We start from the raw sequence: 6,000 nt of genomic DNA, 5'->3' as shown, positions 1-6,000 counted from the left end.
ACCTGGGGCACTGCGCCGTGCCTGGGCAGTGCGCCCCGTGGGGGCCATGGGGGCCGGGGCAAATGGGGGCCAGGGGGGCCATGGGGGTGATGGGGGCTGGGGGTGATGCCATGGGGGTGATGGGGGCCATGGGGCAATGGGGGTGATGGGGGCTGGGGGTGATGCCATGGGGGTGATGGGGGCCATGGGGCAATGGGGGCGATGCCATGGGGCCATGGGGGCGATGCAGCCGCGGGGGCTCCGGCCCCGGCAGCGCCGTGATTGGCGCGGAGCGGAACGGAACGGAACGAATGCCACAGCTGAGACGGGCCAGGCTACCTGAAGGAGCCCGCATGTCCTCAGGTTTCACTCATGACCATCTGACAGCAGCAGCAGCTGCGCTGCCAACTCGCCGAGCCAAAGGCTCCAGAAGTCGAAGGAGAGGGAAATTCTGGCCCTAAAAGGTCTCTCCTTGGGATTTCGCACTCTCAACCCGACAGTAAGTACCGGGGTCAGCCCTGGGCGGCTGCCAGGCCCCCGGGCGGGGCTGCAGGGTCGGGGATGTGCCCAGGTTTGTCACTGTCACCGTGCCTGGAGCGGTACCGGCAGTGTCCCGGGATTTGCGGTCTGAGTGCTGGAGGTGGACGGGACCAGGATGAACTCCGGTGGCTCTGGGGGGGTGTTTAGGGCTGGAGGCACCTGCTGGACCCCCCTGCATGGAAAACTGTCTGGGACAGGAGACAAAGTCCCCACAAAGGTGCAGGCGGGGCACGGACGAGGGTGGCAGCAGCCAGCGGGCTCTCAGTGGCCACAGGGCTGTGTCGGGCTGAGAGGGGACAGTCAGGGACAGCCAGGCAATGAGCTCCCGAGCCACCTTCCCCGTGTCACTAAAGGAGCCACGGGCAGGGCGCACAAGTCTCAGGCTCCTTTCTCCTGGCTTCTCCTCCTGGAGGTCTAAATATAAACCCCGGCCTGGGCAAGCCAAGGTTGCAGGAAAGGTCTGCGGGTGCTCCCAGTGTCTCCTTTCGGGAAGGGCCCTGTCCCTGCAGAGCCCCTGTGCTCTGTGGGGCGGCAGGGGGGGACCCCCAGGGCAGAGGGGGCACTGGGACCCCTGTGCCATGCAGGAATGGGGTGGCAGGGAAGGGGAGGCTGTTCCCACCCCGGGGCTGTGGGCACACAGGCACAGCCAAAAGGGTGCCAGGATGAGCCCAGGGTGGGGTTCAGAGTTGGATCCCCCACAGCAATCAGGCAGTGCCAGGCTGGGATTCAGGTCAGGGTTTTTGGGTGCTGTATCCCCCCTGTGCCAGCTCCCATCCCCTGCTGCATGGGCAGGGCCCGCTGGGCTCCCCCAGAGCCCTTTTGGGGTTTATCCAGGGGCAGTCAGCTCCATTCAAACCATTCCCCCCATCCCCCCCCATTCCCCCATTTCCTCCCCATTTCCCCATTCCCTCCCATTCCCTCATTCCCCCCCATTTCCCCCATTCCCTCCCATTCCCTCATTCCCCCCCATTCCCCCCATTCCCCCCATTTCCCCCATTTCCCCCATTCCCCCATCCCTGCAGAAGGACGTTTTCCAAGGAGCAGAAGCATTTCCTGCCCTCAGGGCTCTGATGAAGCTGTCAGGGATCAGCCATTGACAGGCGAGGGATGGAACTGCGGCTGTCTCCAAGGAACAACAATTCCACAAAGCCCTGGGGATAGCAGGACATCCCAGTCACTCCCATTATCCCGGGGAGATCCTGGATGGGTTGATGCAGTGCTGGAGCTGCTCCCTCTGGTTCATTCCAGGAAAAATGTTGGATTTATAATGGTTTGAGGGGGAAAGAGCATATTTACAGGAACTGGTTAACGAGCACAAAGTCCTGCCCTTGCCCGTGCTGTGCTAATATTTAAATAGCATTTTCTATTTTGTAATCTGTGCAAAAGGGTCCAGTTCAGGATTTTGCCTGGCTCTGTGGAGTCCCTTGGGCAGCTCCAGCTCCACTCAGGGAAATTTGCTGGATTTGGGGTATGAGAGTGAGCAGCAGAGCCATGAGGAGACGCCCAGCACCGTTTCTGTTTGCAGCAGGTTGGATTAATGAGGTTCTGTTTGCAGCAGGTTGGATTAATGAGGTGGTTTCTGTGCAGGGCAGAAAGGGGAGAAGGTGGTGGATGCTTTGGGAAGTTGTGAGGGAAAAGATCCCAGTTTAGCTCGGGAGAGAGCAGGGGGGGTTGCTCAACCTCTGTGCCTGTCCTGCTGCCTCCCTCCTGGGATCTGTAAATCCCTGGAACATCTCGTCTTTGGGTTCCCCTTCTCCATTTCCAGGTGGATCTGGATGAGATCCCTGGGGCTGTGGGGCTCAGCATCTGTGGCAGCTCCAGGTGCCCCGTGTTGATCCTGCTTTGCAGAATCTGCTCCAGGGCATTGGGATCCAGAGGCTGCAGTGGGAAAGGGGCATCTTCCAGCCCTGGGAAGCTGCAGGGATCCCAATATTGCAAACGGGAGCGGCAGGGCTGGGACCTGCTCCTGGTGCTGCGCTGGGGATCCCTGCGGGAGCTGCTGCCTCTCCTGGCGTCCCCCAGGGCTGGGGGCATCCCTGTCCCCGTGCCCCGAGCCTGGGGGGCAGCAGGTCACTGCAGCCCCACGCCACCCTCCCTTCCCCCTCGCTGTCCCCTCGCTGCCTTCCCGGCACGGCTCAGATCTTTTCCGAGCCTGACACGGGAGCTGCCGGCAGGGAGGAGCCGCAGCTCCGGATGACACTCGAGTGCAGGGTGGGCAGTGGGCAAGCGCAGGGTCTCCACTTTAACCCTTCCCTGGCTGCCCAAGCCTCCAGCACTGCCAAATTCCCCCAAAATAACCCCGAGCCGCCACCCAGGCCGGTGTCCCCTTTCCAGCAATGCCCTGTCCCCCGGCAGGGACAGCAGGCGTGGGGATGGGGTGGCATCCCCGGCTCCGGGCAGGAACGGGTCAGTGCGTGGCTGCAGGATGGTGCAACCTCCTATTTCCATCTGCGGCCGGGGAGAGCATCCCAGGATTTCACAGCTCCCGGGCTGTGTGTGCCACCCCCACGCTGAGCACAGCAGGTACAGCCTCAGGGCACCGAGCCCCAGGAGCTGCAGGGCAGCAGCGATCCGGGAATTGCGGGGAATTCCTTCCCACGAGGGTTTGGTGCTGCTGCAGGAGCAGAGGCGCCTCTGCAGGGCTGGATTTTTTGGGGTTGATGTCCCTGGAGGAGCGGTGCCCCCTCGGAGGTTCAGCACGGAGGATTTGGATTTCCAAGGGAAGGCAGAGCCGGGTGGGCTCGGCTGGGATTTTGCAAGGAGCTGGAGGAGGGAGCAGCACTGATTTTGGCAGGTGCAGAGCAGCCAGGGCAGTGCAGAGCCCACAGAAGGTGCTGCTAGAATAGGACACAGCTCCAAAGGAACTGTGTATCCATCCCATTCCGTGGAAATCCCCAGCACAGTTGCAGGGTGTCCCTGTCCCAGTGCAGCACCAGGCTGGAGCAGCTTGGCTGCTGCCAGGAAAAGGCTGCAGAGTGTTGGGAGGGCTCCTCTCTGCTCGAGGCAGGCAAAAAGCATCGTTCCCATAGCAGGGAACTCATCCTCTGTGTGCTTAAAATCATGAAATCAGGGAATGGTTTGGGTTGGAAAGACTTTAAAGCTCATCCCATTCCATGGCAGGGACACCTCCCACTGTCCCAGGCTGCTCCAGCCTGGCCTTGGGCACTGCCAGGGATCCAGGGGCAGCCCCAGCTGCTCTGGAAATTCCATCCCAGCCCCTCCCCACCTTCTCAGGGAACAATTCCTCATTCCCAAAATCCCATCCAGCCCTACCCTCTGGCAGTGGGAGCCATTCCCTGTCCCTCCATCCCTTGTCCCCAGTCCCTCCCCAGCCCCCTGTGCTGCTGCCCTGGTGACCTGTGGGTGACAAGCAGTGGCCTGGCTGGGGGACAGAGGTGCACAGGAGGAGCAGGAGCTGCTGCAGCATCTCAGTGTCCTGCTCTGGCTGGGAAGAGGCATCCAGCAGTGCTGGGCTGGCTCTGGAATCATTTCCCAAGGAAGGACCTTCCCTTTGGCTGAGCTCGGGGACATTCCAGGCAGCCCTTGGTGATGGATGCACTTGGAAACATCCCCCATCCCTGCTGGCACGCCTGGCTTGGGCCACGCTGCAGGCAGAGAGCAACAAACCCCACCCAGAGCAGGGCAAAGAGCCGCGGTGGTGACAGGAACCCGCCCTGGGGACGTGTCACTCAGCGCCACTCACGGGAGCCACCGGTGCCAGAGGTGTCACAGCCACACTGCCCTGCCGGGTGCTTAAAACATCTGCAATTCAAAGGATAACGCTCGAAAATTTAAAAAAAAAAAATTTTTCCTTACTCTAAGTCTTCTGAGCCCAGTACTATTTTAAAATAGAGTGGGAAAAGGCTTGGGGTCACTTAATTTTCTTAATGGTGTTGTTTTCTTGTGAAAATCTCCCACCCTCTGCCTTTAAAGCAGCCTAAACACCCCGCGAGTTTCCAGAACCACCGTGCTGCTGGAATTCCAGCATCCCACAGCAGTGGCCTAGGAGCCATTTGTGTGTGAAAGGAAATTCTGGAGATTTCCTGTATCTTTCCAGATGGTTTTTGTAATGGAGTTACAGAACAGAATTAAGGGACCACAATTTCTCCAGGGGTGGAAGCATCAAACTCTTAAATGGCACAGAAAGGAATGTGAATTTGTTTATAAAATGGTTGATTTTGTCTGGCACAACTGAGGGTGCCAGGGTCCCTGAGAGAAACTCCCATAATCCTGAATATTCCACAGCCCTGCTCAGCCCCTGGGAAATCTGCAGGAGCTGAGGTGAATTTCCCCCACCTGCAGGATTGGAGTTCTCCAGCCCTTGTGCCACTTTTGGATAAAAAAAAACCCATTTCACATCAGATTTTTTCAATCTCCCCATGTTTCTTCCTAAAACTTGTGGGAAATACCATAGGAACTAAACAAACAAACAGCCCATAGGAGTTTTTGAGGTCGTGGCATCCCTGGGACCATGCCAGGAGGGTTTTCTGCAGCCATCAGATTTTCCAACACAGCTCCTGTCACCCTGCAGGCTCCTGCTGCCCTGGCTGGGTTTGAAGCAAATTTGTGTTTTCCTGGCAGCTTAATCTGTGGGATTTGAGGGTTTTAAAACCTGTTCAAAGCATGCAGGGGTGGGGAGGGGGTTTCCTGGACACACAGCAGGTTTAGGAGAGCAGGGTTAGGAATGGCCCAGGGATCTGATAATCATGGAAAGGGTTGGGTCAGAAGGGACCTTAAAAACCATTTAATTCCACCCCTGCTATGGCAGGGACACCTCCCACTGTCCCAGGCTGCTCCAAGCCCTGTCCAGCCTGGCCTTGGGCACTGCCTGGGATCCGGGGGCAGCCCCAGCTGCTCTGGGCACCCTGTGCCAGGGCCTGCCACCCTCCCAGGGAACAATTCCTAATTCCCAATATCCCATCCAGCCCTGCCCTCTGGCAATGAGAGCCATTCCCTGTGCCCTGTCCTCACCCAGCCCTGTGTGCCTGGGGGGAAGCTGCATCTCTCTGGTTCCCTGGGAAACTCCAGAGCTGCAGGTGCCCCCCAGTGTGGCATTGACATTCTCTGAAAAAATCCCTTCACTCAGGATTTTTCTCCTGGGAAGCTGAGAAGCCTCAGAGAAAAGGAAAACAATTCTTATCTCATTTGCTTCTCCCATGCTGTGCTCATGTGGAATGTGTTTGGAGATTGTTTACCCACAGGTGATTGTTCCATTGCATTCTGCTGGGAGTTGTTTTCACTCTTTGGCCAATCAGGGCCAAGCTGTGTTGGGACTCTGGAGAGAGAGTCACAAGTTTTCATTATTATCCTTTTAGCACTCAGTATCCTTTCTGTATTCTTTAGTATAGTATAGTATTCTTTAATAGAATATAGTATCATAAAGTGATAAATGAGCCTTCTGAGAACATGGAGTCAGGTGCATCATTCCTGCCTTTGCCAGGGCATTTCCCAGCAAATACAACACCCCAGAGCACAGGAGGC

Source organism: Agelaius tricolor, unplaced genomic scaffold (genome assembly GCF_023055355.1).
Source record: "Agelaius tricolor isolate 1412-34295 unplaced genomic scaffold, bAgeTri1.0.p SCAF_31, whole genome shotgun sequence".
NCBI lineage: Eukaryota > Metazoa > Chordata > Aves > Passeriformes > Icteridae > Agelaius > Agelaius tricolor.
The sequence above is the reverse complement of the archived record's forward strand: the minus strand, read 5'-3'. Positions refer to the sequence as shown.